Source organism: Amblyomma maculatum, unplaced genomic scaffold (assembly GCF_055883805.1).
Source record: "Amblyomma maculatum isolate TAMU_Amacu unplaced genomic scaffold, ASM5588380v1 scaffold_29, whole genome shotgun sequence".
NCBI lineage: Eukaryota > Metazoa > Arthropoda > Arachnida > Ixodida > Ixodidae > Amblyomma > Amblyomma maculatum.
Window position 1 is genome coordinate 374,102 of NW_028146754.1, and position 19,681 is coordinate 393,782.

The following is a 19,681-nucleotide window of genomic DNA, read 5'->3' on the forward strand; positions in this document are numbered from 1 at the left end:
ATCTTAGACTTGATTTCAAGACTCTTAAAAGAATATTTTACTCTTTGCGAAATCCACAGCATGTGTTACGCCACGACAGCTTCAGTAGAGCCCAGTTCAAAGCCGTGACCGCTATCAGCTAGTGCTTAAATGCGAGCGCAGTACCAAAGACAAAATCTTGATTCAAAAGCAAACACAGAAAAAAAAGAAAAAAAATAGCGATCAAAAGGCGAAAGGGCAAATGCCAAAAGCAGATACGAAAGCAAGTTTAAGCAAAAAAAAGTGATGAGCAAATGTGTCCTCGGTTGGTATTATATGCTTTCTAGGGGCTGGCGATGACTCTGGTTTTGAATGGATATTTTGATTAAGGGGAGGTGTGGGCAATGACTCAGGATATTAGGTTATATATTTTATGCACAGATGACTTTACAGTATTTAAATGTTTCGGCATCCATAAATATTAGTCTTGACTGTCTTGGGCTGCACAGTGGTGTTATGGAATTCAAAATTGGGCAGCTGCGCGTTTCCCGACATGCCGACGCTTCCCTCCTCCTTCCCAAAAAAAAAAAAAACACGTGTACCACCTCAAGTTACATTATCACCAACAGAAGCCATAACTGATGCATCTCCTACACTTACGACGGGAAAGTGAATCTATCGACAGGACCGCATAAAAACAAACTTGCTGCATAAGAATGGCCCAACAAAATACAGAAAACTTCCAGAAGCCACATAAACAAAAAAATTGATACATCTACTAAAAGCATACGGTGCTTAAAACAAAACGTGGAAGTATTGTAAATCAGAAATACTACCGCGGCCCTTTTCGCAGTACAACACAGTAGCAGTGGTGCCTCGTTACAAACAGCCCCTTTGCAATTAAAAGCTGCTTCACCGCATAAGCTTTTTCTCGTGCGGCGAAGCATCCTCAAACCGCCACAGTTCAGCGTACTCCGTGAAGGAGGCACGTGAACGCTAGAAAGGAAAATTTGAGTAGGCGTTTGAACGCTATGAAGCCATCTCAAAATAAAAATAAAAGGCCAGTGACGCGCTGGAGTGTCTGAAACGTCGCGACTGGCCATATCACGGTCGCAGAAATTTGTCCATGAGCGAAGCAAACTTTGCTGCCGTACGGCGCGTTTTGACGCAAATTCAACAAATTGCGCGCTTATGGCGCAGAAATATGGCGCTGTATCAAAATGGTGCACTTGGCACAGCTGTTGCACCCCTGATTTCAGCAATAAGCATATAACAAACCTTAGTCATGATTACCGTCATTTCTCAGGGGTTGCCGGTATCTTTGGAACACTGCCTGCAGTCCTTCTGCAACGTTGGCCCGTGAGGCCTCTCTCTCTTAACTCCGCAGGTGTCCAGATATAACATTGCCTTTTCCCGTTCCAATTTTGCCTAATTTGTGCTGCTTGTGATAAATTGAAGTTTTCCCTCGTTGATGTACAGGTTCGACCCTAAGTGAACCTGCAAACACAAAATTGGCACACATAAAGTATGTATATATAGAGGTGGAAAACAAGGCACAGTCATCCATAATTAAAATTTGCAACACTGAAATGCCTTCAAAAAGTACTGCAGTGGTTGTTTGTGTGGCTTAACGTCACAACGTGACTCAGGCTATAAGAGATGCCGCAGTGGAAGGCTCCAGAAATTTATACTACCTACGGTTCTTTCACATACAAGGCATCGCACAGCGTAGTGGCACCTCATGTGCTTTCCACCAAATTTGAAAAGTGCCCACTGCCACCGGAATTCGATCCTGCATCCTTGGGTTCAGCAGTTGAGTACTCTAACCACCGAGTCACTGCAGCAGGGCTACTTGAGCATTCGATTACATTATTCTTCTGAAATGCTTGCTTTACGCAGTAACACATGAGGGTACAATTTGCGGCGACACGCTGTGCGAAAGCATCGCACGTTGGGCTGAGGGCCGCCATCCAATGCCACTTATTGCTGTTGCTCAGGTTCTGAGTGTTTAGTAAATTTTGCATGTTGCCCGAAATCAGATCGCGAGACAGCCAATTGCAGAAGGCTTTGGGGTATTCAACTTCCGTTCTGGCTTTTTCTGCAAGTGAAGTTTTTTTATAATCCGGTTCGGACGAATGAAGATCCTGCAGACGATAGCTTCATTTCGTCCATGCATATACGGTGGCATCGAGTAAGTTGATTGGTAGGCTAATAAAGGAAAACGAAGGTTATAGCTAGAGTGGCTAGATATTGTTAACTTTCGAAAGGAGCGGGAGGAAGTCACTGCTTGCAATGCAAGTCTGCACAGATGCGTAGGAGCACATCACGCACCAATGTGGTGCCTCCATTAGAAACCCGATGTGTTAAATGAACTTTCATCAGTGTTATATCGTACTTCAAGCTGATAAGTGTTAGACATGGAGTATTAGCCTAACTGTACTTCCCTAGACCGAATGGCGAGGCAGCAGTAACAGGGCAACACTAAAAACGCGCCGCTCTGTTGCAGAGTCCCGTCGTTCGTGAAGTGTGCACTAGTGGCAACGACAGGCGTTAGCTTAGTCATGACACGACGCATGATCAGTGATTGTCACGTCATGTGGTTACGACTTAACTGTTAGCTCCTTTAAATGGCTTAATTTTACTCATTAACATTCCGCATCCAGCTTGACTTGAATGCGACTAACCCAACATTTCAGCTCCTTGCATGCTATGAGGTGGCTGACAGAAGAAGGAGAAAAGACTAGAAGTGAATGTTTGCTGGACACACATATGCATACACATGACAGCTCAGTAAAAATGGCCACGCATTATTTCGCAACTACTTATTTTTGGCATTGACTAGTTATTGGTGCTGTTTTGTTTACAAATTTATGCTGGCCGTGGTCCTGCTAAAGGTGTGCAAGGGCCGAAATTTTCATGCCGAGCCCGGCCCGATGCTACAAACTCGAGCTTGACGATACAAACCCGAGCCCGGCCCGTCCCAGTGCTTAGATCTAAGGCCTGGGCCCAGCCAGTCATACTATATTTGCAGTTGAAGCGACGGAAAAGAAGGAAATCTGTTCTCAATAATAATTTTATCCAAGCTCTTAAATCAGTTGTCACATTTGAATTGACAAATTTGCTGAATATATATGGCGTAGGACATACGTAGAATTACCGCAGTGCACAAAAAATACCCATTGAATTGAGGCATTTGTAGCGCTCATGGATATTGAACCCGGTGGCGAAGAAGTTTCTTTCGGTGCTACAACTTGTGGCTGGAAAGGCTAACACGTTCTTTGATAGGAAAACAAGTTTTTGGGCAGTGGTCGTTGCACAACAATCTACAGTCTCCCCATGTAGTCCGGCATTCCCATAGTCATCAACGCTTGTAAAACAGATAAGGAGCCAGCAGAAGGCATAGGCAAATCCACATTCATAGCACAGTCTTTATTTTCCACGCCATTGGTCGCTTTGTTCAGTCAGCTGTTGTTCGGCCTTTTGTCACGAGCTGTTTCAACATTTTATCGACCCAGTTTGCACGGAGGGCCTTTGCTTTGGCGCCATGAGTGCGCCTCGGCAGCAGTCTTTCACAGCGAAAAACAAGCTAAAGGTTACAGACTATTTTTTTTTACCCTCACGCACAGGCTGCTAGCGCGCTCCTGCTCTCGGACACCAGGCAATATCTGTCAGGCGCGCGTGATCATGGAACTACAGGACTGTAGGTCATGCTGATGCCTCGCACTGAATACATGTTTGTGAGTGATCGTTCTTCAATGGTCGTTAGCGCGCAGTACCGCATATGCATGGAGGTGTATGCTGTGCCTAGCTACTCATACCTGTCCCCATTCTAGATACTACAACAGCATTTTAAAGCGCACTGTTCTTTTGTTGACGCAATATACGAAGGTAGTCGACCAAGCAGGTTGAAAACTGTAAATTGCCGTTTATGCGCAGTGGCGCGTGCTTTTCAGGGACTGCCCACCGCATAATGCACACGTTTCGCTTTTTACTTTATTAATTTTGCGCATCAGAATGTAGAGTTTTGGATCGCACTCAATGATGTGAGATGTAACCGAATCGGAGAGCTTCGCACTGAATGTTGCTTAGGCAAAACGCATGTTTTGCCTACGATGGCCACCAGAGGTTCGTCTTTGGCTTTCGTTTGCAGTTTCTTAACAGGAGTGTAAGTCCGACTATAATACACGCATGGGCGAGTTGGTAATCCACGAATGCGGACAGCACAAAAAAAAAAAACTCGTACCTAAGTCACCGTTTTTTTTTTTGCTTTGGTGCTGTTTGCAATCCGACTATAAGCAATACAAATTGTTATTTCCTTATTACAGCGAGAAGTCGGTATGCAAAACGGTTGAGCGTACAGTAAAACCTCGTTAAAACGTACCTGCTTTAACATTAGTTTCGTTTTAAAAGTAGTAAAGTCATGTCCCCGACTCGGTGCCTCTTCGATATAATGCATTTTGCATCCGCATAAACCGTACCAGCTTACTGCTGACGTATCGGTTAGCACGTACCATTTTCACATTTCGTCGTACAATTCACGGCGGTAGTACCGCCTCACAAAAGACTGTTTGACTAGCGTTGCGAGAAACCTCCATAAACGCGACCATGACGCGACCGATGCGACAGCAAGTTACATAGCCAATGACAAATCGGAGCCAAGATTACCAAATGCCGCTGCGATGATGATGAATGGATGGATGGAATATAGGAGCGTCCCCTTTGAAGCGTGGTGGTAGCAGTTGCTATCATGCTCATTTTTAGATAATAATAGATTTAGATAATAAGATAATACAACTAGCGTCATCTTGCGGCGAGCGCGCCAATCCAAGCCGTAAACTAACTGTGGTCTCCGAGCGCCGTGCCGCCGGAGCCGATCACTGTGTCATCCACATACTCCGTCCTCCCGCTAGCGGGCTCTATTTTGGACCAGTCCGAGCGACCACCCATCTTGCTCCGAGCCCTTGCACGCCTAGGCCTTTGGGTCACTTTCGTTCGCACGTGTGACGAGGTGACTTTGAGCGGTGTGCGTCACGAGTTCTTCATCCGTCTGCATCATGCCGAAGCTTGGACGGAAACATCGGGTGCTTGTAAAATGACAAGGTGGAGATTGTCCGTGCCATCGAGAGAGGGGCAAAAAAATCTGTGCTGGCACGTGAGAGAGACTTGCCGCTAACTACTGTGCGTGGAATTTGGAATGCCAGAGGAAAGCTACTCGGCAGTGCTGCCGCGACTGCGAAAGATGTCGAGTACAATGATCAAAATTTCCGGATGCGGAGGTGGCGCTGGTGCGATGGTTGAAAACAGCTCGGTCAAAAACCTACCAGTAAGTGGATCCTCGTTGAGAAGGCCCTTGTTTTCGCCTCGCAGCTCAACCATGACAACTTCGTGTGCAGCAGCGGTTGGCTAGCCAGATTCAAAGCAAGACACGGAATAAGTACGAAGACCGTAGCTGGAGAAGGCGCCGCGGCTGACGCTGAAGGCGCAGAAGATTGGAGGAACGGCCAGCTTGGACAAATTTTCGGAAGACTATGCGCCTGAAGACATATAAACCCTCGATGAGTCCGCGCTTTTCTTCCAGCTGCTGCCGAATAGAGCGCTTGCGTTCAAGGGAGAACCGTGCACCGGCGGTAAGCATGCCAAGGACCGCATTTCAGTTGTATTCGCATGCAATATGTCTGGAAGCGAGAAGTTCCCACTTCTCGTCATTGGCAAGTCAGCCAAGCCAAGTTGATTAAAAGGCGCCCCACTGCCATCAGGAGTCCTTTATAGGAATAACACGAAGGCATGGATGACAGGAAAGTTTTTTCAATAGTACGTGCCCTTCTTAAATCGCGTTTTGAGGCGAAAGGAAGAAATTCTGTTATCCTTGATAACGCATCGGCCCACATTACGGTGGATAGCCTCAAGGCGCTGAATCTGGTGTTTTTGCCACCAAACACCACAACGAATGCCCAGCCCTTGGACCAGGGCAACGTTAGAGCTGTCAAGCAGCTTTACAGGAAGAACCTACTGCGCAGGATGCTGCTTGCACTGGAATGCGGCAAGGTGTACGCCACTGACCTGCTGGGTTCGATTCACCTGCTGGAAAACTCAAGGCGGCAGGTCGAGTCTGCTACCGTACAGAACTGTTTTAAGCACGCAGGTTTTCGCGAAGTGTGCGCGGGTGACGCAGATGACGCAAACTATATCACCGGCGTCCCGCAGCAAACATGTGAGTACATGCTGACCGAAGTACTTGAGAGGGAAGGTTCTTCAGAAGGAATTACCTTCTTTGAATTCGGGGAAGTCGACAGCGGAGTGGAAGCATCGCCAGACATGCTGGATGAAGCCATAGTTGCATCAGTGGCGGGGGAAGTGGCTCCAACTGACACGACGTCGACGACACTGAAAGTGTGGAAGGCCCGGGCCCAACAGCGGCATAAGCTGCGCGCGCTGTGAGCGTCATGAGGCTGTTAGCCGAAAAAATGGGACTGGCCGAAAAGCTGGCTCGCGGCCTGAAGGAGTTGGAAGCTGCTGTTATCGGTGCTAGAGCACTGCGGCGTCAGACTAAGATTACCGACTTTTGCAGTGCAAAATAAAACCTGCATTTTTTTTTTTTCAACCTATTGCCCGTTTCCGCTTGTTTTTTGGCAGGTAAGTGGGTAATTTTTCGCTACTCCTTTTAAGCCATAGTACCGTTTAGTACGTACTTTTTGCGAGTTCCGGCCAACTACGGCTTAACGAGGTTTTACTGTAATAGCTTTTTGCTGTTAGCATCTGCCCGAGACACAACACAATTTCATTACATGCTGTGACCTGATCGAAATGGCTAAACAGCTCTTTCACATACACCAGGAGCATCGAAATAGAATATACTTGTATTCATCTGCTACTGTGTTAATATTTGTTCAAAACTTAAAAGAAATAAAGAAACGGTGTTCTGTTCTCCAGCAGTGGTTCTGTGGATAGGGCTCTTCATTTCTGAGCCAGAAGACATGGGTTCGATCACGGAACCTATGGCCGCTCTTTGATGAAGAAGAAGGCGCTTGTGTATTGTGCGACGTCAGCGCTCGTTAAAAAACCCATGGAACTTCCGGAGCACTTCCCTACGGCGTACCATAAAGCCGGTACCACTTTTGCACGCTATACTCCATATACCACTGATAACTGAGTTGTCATGTTCCAGCTAGCATTTCTTTGCTGCTGTTTCTTCCTTTGACAATGTACGACAATGTACTTGCAATATTTAAGAAGAATGTATCATGCTTGAAATGCAGGCGTTACAGTTTGTTAGGCACTTGATTTTCCAGGGATAAAATGAAACGATCCTAATGTGGTGGTATTTATAAAGCGCAACAAAACTTACCTGCTGTTAGCTTGTCGGCTCAGATGCGCACACCGCGATAATCTGTTGGTGTTAATGGCACACACCACGCAAACGACCACACAGCCCAATTGGGGAGGTTCGAAATGTCTGGCGTCAAGGAAGAAGAGCACGCTGGTGGTGGAATTATATGCGAGTCGTGCGCAAGAGTGATGCTTGCAATTTTTCACAGACATTTCGTCATCAGTAAGGCACCGAAACGGCAGAATTATAGCCCAGTTGGCATGCTGAGCACCAAATACAGTTAACTTGAATGAACTAAATCCCACTAATAACTAGTCGATTTTAACTCTAAGACAATGCAAAGAAACTTGCTCCAACACAATCGGGCCATGAAATATTTTTGATAATATTGTTTAGCTCCCGAACGCTAGCTGAACGTGGCTACCGGGCATGCGCGGTCCCGCAGTCCCCAAGGAAGTGCCCGTGTGGCGGCGCGCCCATCGGCAAAATATGCCCGCGCCCGGGAGCAGCTATAAATGTAGTCTACAGACACTGCCAAAGAAACCTGCAACAAAGCTGCAGCAAAACAAACTGAAGTCGAAGAGTTGTGCATTCGTATAAAAAAAAAATCTTGAAACAATTACCCAAGACAGACAAGCGTTTCGTGGCCTGAAGACTGGATTCCACTCCCCCTTCCACCCCTTCTTGAAACACAGCTTGCTAAGTTTATTGAGGAGCAGAGGAGTACCGGCTACATTGCTTCGACAGAGATCGCTCAACTGGAATCCCTGAATCTGGCCCAGGAAATGAACATTCCACGCGAGTTTCGTGCAAGCAGTGTATGGTTTCAGTGCTTTATGACACGACATGGAGCTATGATGCGACGGCGAACAACAATGTGCCAGCAGCTTCCTGATGCTTACGAGGAAAGATTGTTGAGCTATCAACGATATGTCATCGAACTTCAGAAGGAGCTGAGACACATGTCTCGGGTAGGAAATGCAGATCAGACCCCAGTGTACTTTGGGATGCCTATGCACATGACTATGAGAAAAAAGGGGTTCCATTGTCACTGACCGGTGGAAATGCCAAGTCGCACTGCACAGTGATGTTATGTGCGTTGGCTGACGGGACGAAACTGCTCCAGTATGTAATATTCAAGTGCGAGATGTTACCTAGTTCACCACTTTCCCCAGGAATCGTGCGTGAGGAAGAAAATTTCTGGGTGAACAGTGGCCTAGTCGGTGACTGGATCCGAGTAATCTGGGAACAAAGACCAGGTCCCTTGCTGGCATGCTGGCCGATGCTCGTGCTGTATTCCTGCCGAAGCAAATTCACTGATGCGGTGAAGTCTCTCCTCGCTGAGACCAGCACCGACCTAGATGTGATACCTGGTGGCATGACGTCCTTGCTACAGCCACTGAACGTATGGCTGAACAAGCCGTTCAAGGCACACGTGAAGCGGCTATATCCCCAGTGGATGGCCCACAACCTTAACGCCCTCACACCGACAGGATGCGTGCTAAGGCCCATTAGTCGACTGCACTGGCATTGGATCGTGGACGCGTGGAAAGCGATATCAGCCGATCTGGTGTGTAAGAGCTTCAAAAAATGGGCCATCAGTAAGTAACAGCTTGGATCGTTCCGAGGATGACTACATCTTTGAGAGTGGAAATGAAGCCTTGGATGGTAGCAGCGAGAGCGGCGATGATTGAGAATCGGATAATCAGTGACATTGTGGCGGTAGTTTGAATAAATGTTCTGAAAACGAAGTGATCACTGAGTGCGCAGCTGTACCTTTCTTGTACTTTTATCTGTACTTTTTTTAACATAAACATTTTTTTTACTTTTTTTTGACACATACATTTTTTTCGCGGAGTTCGAAGTTAGGGTGTGGTTAGGCACCCGTGTGCTGTGCGATGTCAGTGCCCGTTAAGGAACCCCAGGTGGTCAAACTTTCCGGAGTCCACTACGGCGTCTCTCTTAGCCTGAGTCGCTTTGGGACGTTAAACCCCACAAACCAAACCAATCAACGGAAAAAAAACTGCACTTTGCAGCAGCATGAAGTTGTGGAGCCAATAAACAGGGCGGAGACATTACTCTCGGCACAAAAAAAAAAAACAAAAAAAAAAAAAAACGAAAAGATGTGAATGTCGACAGTATGAATGTGATCCAAAAGAAATCTAGAAAGGGCCACCTATCCCCGGCACTTAGTATGTTTCCTTACGAAAGCTACTTTTGTAAAACAAGTATATTGTATTGCACGGCATGCTATCCCCCCAAAAACAAACAAACAAACAAACAAACAAACAAAAAAAAAGAATGTGAGCCATAAACTCGACCAGATGAATTTTTTAATACTTCCGGGACTGAATAAAAATTGCGAAAGCCAGAGTATATGCATTTTTTTTCTGCATCTAGTGCGGTGAGACGATCTTAATCATGGGATCATATCTTGCTCGCAAGATTCATAAAACAACGTTTTACTGTGTATAGAATCTACAGCTCGTCTCGTGCAAGGGCAGCTACGGAAGAGCTCAATTGGAAGCCTATGCCCAAAAGTGGCCGTAGTACAAACACAAACCAAAAAGCAATGTTGGTTAAAAAAACACAAACAGATAAAAAAAAAAGATAGCGACCGAAAGACAAAAGGGTTATGCCGAAAGAAGATAAGAAAGTGCGCCATAAGCAAAGAAAATCGATGAGCGAGAATATCTTCGGCCTGTGACTGACTCTTCTTAGGGGTTGGCAATGACTGCGGGTTTGCCTGAATATTTTGATTAAAGGGAGCAGGGCGATGAGTCGGGATATTAAGCTATATATTTCATGCAAAATGTGGACTTCACTTTAAAGGGGAACAGCCACCTGTCAGAAGGGCAATTCAGCCTTTGACGTCATTTACATCACTGCAAGTGTTGATTTTGTATTGTATTGTATTGGGGTTTTATGGCGCATAAGCAACTGAGGCTATCATGCGCCAAGAGCAAGGTTAAAATCTGTTCTTATTTGAAAAGGGGAAGAAGGTTCGTTTAAGTTTACAGTTTATTCAGAAAGTCTGCTTCTTTTAAAAAACTAAGAACACATGTTAAGTTTATTATTGCTCTTTCTCCTAAAAGTAATTTGGGATGGAAAGGGATGGCATGATCATAAAAAATAGTGAAATGCTTTCTCCGTAGTGTCTCTAGTTTTGGGCATGCAATCAGGATGTGGTTGACTGTGAGTACTTCTCCGCATTCTCCACACGTAGGCTTATCTTGTTTCATTAGTAAAAAATTATGTGTGAGATGTGTGTGCCCGATACGCAGACGGCATACTGTAACCTCCATGAAGCGTTCCTGATGAGTGCTTGTTTCCCATTCTTCTATTATAGGCTTTACGAGGTGCAATTTATTACTTTCCTGGTTATTCCATATAGACTGCCATATATCCTTTTGTTTTCGTTTAATTAACTTTATGCAATCCTTATAAGGTATGTTTACTTTCTCTATTTCTTTCCTGCCTGCTTGAGCAGCACACACGTCCGCTCTCTCATTTCCTTCAATGCCCATGTGGCTTGGAACCCAACAGAATATTATGTTATGTCCTTGGGCTGATATCTTTATTACATCGTGTATTATGTTACCGAGTAATGGCATGACTGTATTTCTAGAGTTTAGAGCTGTGAGCACACTCAGTGAATCTGTATAGATAACACTGTTCTCAGTACCCTCGTACACAATTTTTGCTACAGCTACCCGGACAGCATAACACTCGGCTGCAAATACTGATGCACATTGAGGAAGTCGAATAATTTTTTCGGAGTTCCGATCCACTACAGCGCAGCCCACATAGGAGGCAGTTTTTGATCCGTCTGTGTAAAACTCTGTGCATTTGCTGTATTTCTCTTTTAGTGCGTGATATTCTTGTAATATATGTTCTGTAGGAGTTTCGCTCTTTTTGAACTGTGTAAGAGTGAGGTCACAGACTGTTGGAAAGTTGTACCATTGGGCCAGGGGCCTATTTTCTTGAGCGACATCAGGCAAGGTGTCCAGAATATGGAGCTCGCGGCAAATGTCTTCAAATCGCATTATCAATGGTCTTGTTGTCTGAGGCTTATTTGAGAATATTGTTCGTGAGGGGCAAGCTGTGACAATCGGGTAACAGATGTGTTTTTTCCGTGTCCTTATTTTGAGGACATATGCGCATGTAAGTAAAGCTCGTCTATCTTTCAGAGAAGGCTCGTTAGTTTCAACATAGAGGCTATGCACAGGAGACGTTCTGTATGCACCACAAGCAAGGCGGAGGCCTAAGTTATGCACTGGGTCTAATTTCTTTAAATATGATTGCCTAGCTGCTCCATAAACTATGCTTCCATAGTCCAAGGAGGAGCGCACAACGGAGCGATATATATGCAAAAGGCATGCCCTATCAGATCCCCAATGTTTGCGTGAAAGGACTTTTAGGATGTTTAGGGATTTGGAGGCTTTCTTCTTTAGTGCTTGTATGTGAGGGAGAAAAGTGAGTTTTTTGTCAAAAGTAATGCCCAAGAATTTATGGTTATTGTTTATGGGCAATTTGATTTCATTTAGGTGTAAGGTAGGATTGGGCTGTATGCCTCGTTTGAGCGAGAACATAACTGCCACTGTCTTCTGCGGGGAAAATTTAAACCCATTTTCACTGGCCCATTTTGTTAGCTTATTTATTGTTAATTGGATCTGTCTCTCACATGTGGACATGTTGCATGACGTGTAGGCTATTTGAAGGTCGTCCACATAGAGTGAATAAATTATGGAATTTGGTATTACTTTACTAATCGAATTCATTTTTACCACGAAAAGTGTGGTGCTTAAAATGCACCCTTGGGGCACACCATTCTCCTGCAGGAAGGTTCTTGATAAAGTGGTCCCAAGACGTACTTGAAACGACCGATGTGACAAAAAGTCAATTAAAACCTTTAGCATTCTGCCACATATGCCTAGATCTGCTAGGTCGCGCAATATCCCATACCTCCAAGCCGTATCATATGCTTTCTCAAGGTCAAAGAAAACGGCAAGGCAATGCTGTCGGTGTATAAAAGCCTCTCTGATAGTGTTTTCAAGACGCACGAGATGGTCAGTTGTTGAGCATCCTTTTTTAAAACCGCACTGATGAATGTTTAAAAGTTGATGAGATTCTAAAACAAAAGTTAGTCTGATGTTTAAAACACTTTCAAATGATTTTGCTAAACAGCTGGTGAGAGCAATGGGCCTATAACTACCAGGAGATGTCGGCTCCTTTCCGGGTTTTAAAAAAGGTATGACAACAGCTTTTTTCCACGCCTCTGGCAATTTTCCTAGGACCCATATTTTGTTAAAAAAGTTTAATAGTGCCTCTATGGCAGGTTCGAATAAGTTGGCGAGCATTTTGTAGTGAATTTGGTCAGGACCAGGTGCAGTTTGTTTACCGGCAGCTAGGACATTTTTTATTTCTTGTAGTGTAATTAAGCTATTATAGGGTTCTTTTGTACCACTACTTGTAGGGAGTTTTTTTTTCTCTGCTATGTTTTTGTGTTTTAGGAATGTTTGAGTGTAGTGTGATGAACTGGAAACTTCAGAAAAGTATTCACCTAAAATGTCGGCCTGTTCTTGTATAGTTGTCTGTACTCCGGGGGCTGTTAGAAGGGGAATGGTAAATGGAGAGTAGCTGCCATTTAGCTTTCTAACCTGTTCCCACATTTGTTTTGTTGTTGTTGAGCTATTTATAGAAGTTACATAGTTTTGCCAGGAGGCTTTTTCGGCGTGGCGGCGGATGTAGCGGGCTTTTGCTCTTGCTTTTTTAAACTTGAAATTGTCCTGTGTTGGGTATCTGCGAAAAATTCCCCATGCTTTGTTTTGTTCTTTTTTTTGCTTGTTTACATTCTTTTGAATACCAGGTTTTGTGATTTTGTTTCACCACTCCTGAGGACTGAGGAATTGCTATATGTGCTGCAGTAAGGATACAATTTGTGTAAGCATCGTTTAGTTCATCTATATTATATTTATCTAGAGTAATTTTTTCTAGGCTGGCCTTCTCTCGGAACAGTGCCCAATCGGCTAAATGCAGCTTCCAGCGTCGCGGCTTGGATGGGATGATTTGTGGTGAAGATGTTAAGCTGATTAGTATAGGTAAGTGATAACTTCCGTGTGGATTATCTAAAACGTCCCATTTAAAATCTGTAAAAATTGATGGTGAGCTGAGGGATAAATCAATACAGCTCATTTTGCCTGAACTAGATGAACAGTAGGTTGGCTTTCCGGTGTTAAGAAGACAGATATTATTACATAGTATACAATCCTCGATGATTTCGCCTCTCGTATCTGTTTTTCTACTGCCCCAAAGGATGGAATGTGCATTAAAATCTCCTACTATTAAAAATGGCTCTGGAAGCTGCTTTAAAAGGTCTTCTAATTCATAACTACTAAATTTAAGGTGCGGCTCTAAGTATATGCAGCACACAGTTATAGTTTTAAAAGCCTGTAAGGTTACCGCTATAGCTTCAAACTTAGTTTTTAGTTTGTATTCTCGAACTGCTATTCCATTTTTTACTACTATGGCAACGCCACCTGAGAGCCTGAGAGCTTGCTCTCGGTCGCGACGGAAGACTGTATAGTTTTTGAGTATGTTCTTATGTTTGGGACCTAAATTTGTCTCTTGCAAACACAAGGCTAGTGGTGAGTGAGTGGCCAATAAGTGTTTTATGTCATTTATATTAGTTAAAAGTCCTCTGCAGTTCCATTGTAAAAAAGCCATTTTGTATTAAATGAGTAGAGCAAGTTAAGTTTTGTTTTCAGGCCCTCTGATTCGGGGCTTTTCTCGTTTTTGTCGATCCAAAGAGCTGTGCCGTCCGTCTGACGTCGACGGCACAGGACTGCCTTGGCTTGTGTCCATCGCGTCTTCTGACACGCTGGACGCCCGTGCGGACCGCACAGGTGCGTTTGTATTTCCCCTCACCGCATGGTGGGAGGCCTTGAGGCCGGCTGACCTGGGGGTCTGCGCAGCCTGTTTTTCTGGTGGTGGTGCAGCGCTGGCCGCAGCCACCAAGGGCACGGATGGCCCTGCTCCCGGTTCACTGTGTGAAACCTGGGCAGGTGCCAGAGTCTGTTGTGGCTCAGTGCCCTGTTGTGCCACAACAGAATAGGCCGGTTTTTTTGACAGAACACGATTTCGTGCTTCCCGGAAAGTTATGTTTTCTTTGACCTTGATGGTAATAATTTCCTTTTCCTGTTTCCATATTGGGCATGTGCGTGAATAGGCAGGATGACTACCCTCACAGTTGGCACACAAATGTGTCTGAACCTCACATTTTTGGGAATCGTGTTCATGGGAAGCACATTTTGCGCATCTCGGCTGGCCACGGCAGGTCTGGGAGCCGTGACCATAGCGTTGGCACTTGAAACAGCGGCGAGGATTTGGAATATATTTCCTGAGTTGAAGTTTCACATAACCTATTTCGACTGATTCGGGGAGGATACTTTGTGCAAATGTCAGCACAAGGTGCTTGGTCGGAATCTCTTTGTCATCACGCCTCATTTTTATTCTGTAAACATCTGTTACGTTTTGGTCTCTGAGGCCTTCTAGAAGTTCCTCTTCGGTTAGGGATCTGAGGTCATCGTCAGAGATAACTCCGCGGACAGTGTTCAGAGAACGGTGTGGACTGATGGTCACTGGGATTTCTCCAAAAGACTTTAATGTGGACAGTTTTTCATGTTGATGATTATAGAAGATTTCCAACAGAAGGTCTCCGTTCGGAAGTTTCTTTACGTTGTAACCCTGACCTATTACTTCTGTCATTGTCTTGGTCACTATGAAAGGTGAGATTTGTCTAGCCGTTTTCTCAGCGTTGTCACTGTGTACTACATGAAATCGTGGGAACCTGTTTGGGTTTTTCAGAAAGAATTTAGAGGTTTCGTCGGTGCTACCCCTTTTTCGGGATCGATCATGTGAGAGTAAAGAAGCCATAAAATAATGTTGATGTTCGGCCAGGGTGGCGGCCGCCCACCACCGAGCCCAACAAGGGGACGGGACGGGAGCTTCCGAAAAAGTCCAGCCCACGCCAGCCTTACACCCTGACTATAACCAAATATGGAGTAACACAGGGTGGTTAGCCACACAAGGTTAACCCTTGCCGCCTGGAAAATGAAAAATCCAAGAAAAGAGGAGGAGACAGGAAAGTTGTAAGCAAGAGGACAGGAAAGCAAAAGATGGAGGAGAGGACAGGAAAAGGCGACTGCCGATTTCCCACGGTCGGGTCAGGCCGGAGGTGCCGTCTATGGGAAGCGTGGGCCAAAGTGGTGTGTTGCCTCTGCCGAGGGGCCTTAAAGGTCCAAACACTCGGCAACGGCTCAACCACCAGGATCCCCTTTTCCTCATACACGACGATGCCACGCACGGCTAAACGTGGGTGCTCGGGGTCCGTGGTGTCGCACAAAACACACAAACACCTGCTTTAACAGGTGCCCCCTGCGGGGTGCAAGTGTTGAGGGGTTGCAATAAATCTGGTTGTTCCAAGTGACCAGAGTTATGTTTTCATTCAAGTACACTGAAATATTGTTATTACCAACACTACGCTAACATATATATGTTAGCAAATAGGGAGCGTCGGTGCAATGAAGTATGCACCCGATGAAGCATTGCACAAAGCGGAAGGTATAGAGCCTTTTAATCAGTGGCGTGCTGCACGCAGTAGAAGGAAATAACGTATTTCTTCAAAGGAAGCAGCTTTAAGTTCGTTGAACGTTTTCATTTAATTTTTGGCTTTTCTGCATGTCTACGGCCAAGGTACATCATTTTCATACCAAGATTAGATTACTCACTTATAACTACTAATTTTTCAGTACCGTGATAATTCAAAATAATGAACCATTTGTAGCTCTGCATGATTCATAATATCGAGATTTGGCCATGAAAATCCAGCGTCCTGTGAAATTCAAGGCATTCCACTTTTTTTCTCGCGGTGATACATGGATGCATATTAGAAACGAGTAAACAGGATACTTCTAGACAGTTTCATTTTACAAGCCATGTATCTGTCAAAATATGTGGAGTCTCTGCTAGCACCATAATATATTGCTGCAATGTTATCTTACTGGCGCCGCCATGTTGCGAGCTCGGGAGACTGGCACGCGCTCGTCGTCTTCGCTCTCGGTGCTCGCGCGCAAGTTGGTTCCGTGCCTTCTTTTGCAGGTTCCTTTGCCTAGGTGAAAGTAAATCAGCCTACCCAATTTTTCTGGGTTCTGTGACATTTTTGGTGGAGTTTCTGGGTACATCCCATGAAAGCGAAGATCATCTTGCTTGCCTCCTTCGCTCATCTACACGTCGTGGACACGGCACCTGTGCACAGGGTGAGCAGCCGCTTAAGAGGCTTAGCTCCCGAATGTGGTAGCCTAATTTCCCCACCGCGAACCATGACTACAGCGGCAAGCCAGACCATTCAGCTTCCCGTGAGTGCCCAGCCGTTGATCTGCCATACTCCGCGTATGCCCACGCCGTTCCATGGCTACAAGTTTGAAGACGTTGAGGACTGGTTGACCAGCTACGATCGGGTCGCTGTGTTTAATGTGTGGGACGAGGAGCGGAAGTTACGGAATGTTTATTTCGCACTAGATGATGCCGCCAAGATGTGGTTCGAAAACCATGAGGCTACCATTTCCACCTGGTAGGATTTCCGGCGGCAGCTGCTCGAAACACTTGGCAACGATGCAAGAAAAGAGGTGGCTGAACTCGCTCTGAAGTCCCGATCGCAACGGCCTAATGAGGGCGTAGCCATGTTTTTCGAACAAATGACTCGGCTTTTCAACCGGGCGGATCTGGCCATGTCGGAGGCAAAGAAAGTGCACCACCTTACGCGAGATGTTAAGGAGCAGCTGTTAGTTGGCCTTGTACGTGATCCTCCACTTACTGTATGTGATTTCACGAAGGAAGCGACAGGCATCGAGCGTGCCCTGAATCAGCGATTTGTGCATTTTCATCGCTCTACCAACATCGCTGCTGTGGACTTCCGCTTGCCGAAGGCCGAAAACGGCAGTGAAGCCCTTCGTAAACTCATCCAAAGCATTGCGCGCGAAGAACTGCAAAAGCTGCCCTCTCTCGAGCAACACCCGCGTGTTGGGGCATCTCGATAGTTGTGCGCGAAGAGCTCCGCGAAGCAGTGCCATTAGTACCGTCACTCCTGTCCTATTTCTTTCCTAATCCATTACATAATTTTTTTTTCGAAACATGCGTTCCATTTATGTACGTAATCATGCTTTCCTTTTCTTTTCTTTCTAATATTTTCCGGGAGTCCATTGTTTTTCTTCTCAGGTATCCTTTATTTCTCTCCCGCTCTTATTTTTTCTGGCTGCCTTATTACTTGGGTGTATTTTTGACCTGTTTCTTGTTGTGGCATGCACTCTGCTACTGCCAACATTCCATTCTTGGCTTTACAAGCACCAGCGGATTTCCGTTAGACCCTGTACTTGAGTTTGGGGATGAGGGACTCCTCGGAGTATCCTGCCGACTCCCAACCACGCTCCGTACAGAGGAGAAAGAATGCTCTTCCTTTCAGCCTGCCTGATACGGACACTCCCACTTGTTTGCATGGAGGCGTATATGGCTGTAGTTAGCAAGTCACTTATGCCTAATGGATCACGTTTCTATGTGTTCATTTGCATTTCGTCGTGACATGCCCTTCGATGCCGCCAACTCTCCAGCTTTGTTTTTACATGCACCAGCGGATGACCTGCGGATCTAGTGCTTGCACCTGACGGTAGTGGTGGCGAGTGTCTCGTCGGAGGGTCCTGCAGACCCCCTACCACGCTTTGCACAGGAGAGGGCTCCGTGCTCCTGTGTTGAGCAGAGTGCTTTAGGCATGCCTTTCATTTGTTCTGCATGTGCGCGCGACTGCAGTCACTTTTGCTTGCAGAGCCAGGTTCGCATGGGCAGCATGCATACTGCTATGAAATGAGTGAATTTCTTTTTATTCCTCAGTGATATATTTTTTGCCTTTTCTGCTGCGGTTGTCAGACGAGTCCGGTATAGTGGTGCAGCAGTTTCTTTTTTCTAAATCTATTTTCCTCGGTCGTTTCTCTTACCGAGCATTTTGCGGTTAATATTATCTGGTTTAGTGACGGGCGTCTTTCGCATCGGACTGGATTTATTAGTCTTTTTCTCTCTTTTGTTTTGTCTAGATTTTTCAATTCTTTCTCATCCCCTTCCTCTTGTCTGTGATGTCAGCACGTTTTCTATTTTTTATTTATATTCTGCTCCTTAATTTAGTTTCTTTTCTCTCTTTGTGGATTTGTCGACTAATGATTACAATGCCGTAGGAGACTGCAGATCTCTATTGTGCACCTGATGTTTTATTTCCTTGTTGGGGACTGTCCTGTTTACTATTCTCAGTCTCCTTTTTTTCTTACGTTTTTTGGGTTTTGTACCGCTGCCTCTCTCTCCGTACGTTATTTGTCATTTTTGTGTGACTGTTGTTTTGCTGCTGTTCCCTTCTTTTCCGGTTCTGGTACCTGTCTTTATTGCGAAAGCAATACTACTCTAGGTTTCAGAGCCTTCTGCATAGCGCGGCTTTAGCCACGCAAGTCTCACCCACGTGACGCTGTGACATCACACCCCTACTGAAAATATTGTGCGAGGCTCTGCGTGATTATCTGTGCGTGGTTATCGACCCGCACAGTGCGAGTTTGTGCGTGCGAGGATGTGCGATTCGAGAATGTGCGAGCGAGAATGTGCGAGCGAGGACGTGCGACGTGTGCACGGTGGGAGAACGTGCAACGTGTTCACGGCGCGAAGGCGTGCACACTGTGAAGATTTTTGTACCCGTGTGTGTGTGGCAAAATTTGTGCATAGCTATCAACATTCAGAGTGCATGGATGTGGGCACTCACTTAAGGCCCCAATATAGTCCGACGTAACGCGCGCGCGCACGTCGCCCACCGCGACGTTACGTCGGCGAAAAACCGAGGTTTATAGTCCAACGTCACGGCGTGATGGACGTAGCGAGCGCGAGCCGACGCGGCCCAACGTCGCTGACGCGCAAATAGAATCTCGCCTATTTCTCGCCGACCGCCTCAGCCGCGTCGGCCATCCATCCCAGCATTCCTCACGCGCAGTGAATATGGCGGCTTGCATGTAGACAGAGACTGCGCTATAACCACGCGCGCATTTCAGACACTGTTGCGGAAAAGCTGCTAGAAGGAATTCGAGGGCGGCCCTGCGTTAATGATACCAAGCGGATTGACTATACGCAGACGTTCAAAGGAAAGAAAAATGCCTGGGATGCAAACTGTCAGTAGTGCGGCTGGGCACAGCTGTGAGTTCTTCGCTGCGGTGTGTGTACCATGCTCGTTTTAATGCATTGCTCTAGAAGGTGTAACGATGGTGTTGTTTCACTTATCTGCAGTACATTCATTGGAAGAATACCAAAAACTGCGGA

The 19,681-nt window shown here is 45.8% G+C and overlaps 1 pseudogene; it reads right to left on the reverse strand.

Annotated features, from left to right (window-relative positions):
* LOC146170883 (uncharacterized) overlaps positions 1 to 19,681 on the reverse strand; it is a 574,420-nt pseudogene that overhangs the window by 74,187 nt on the left and 480,552 nt on the right.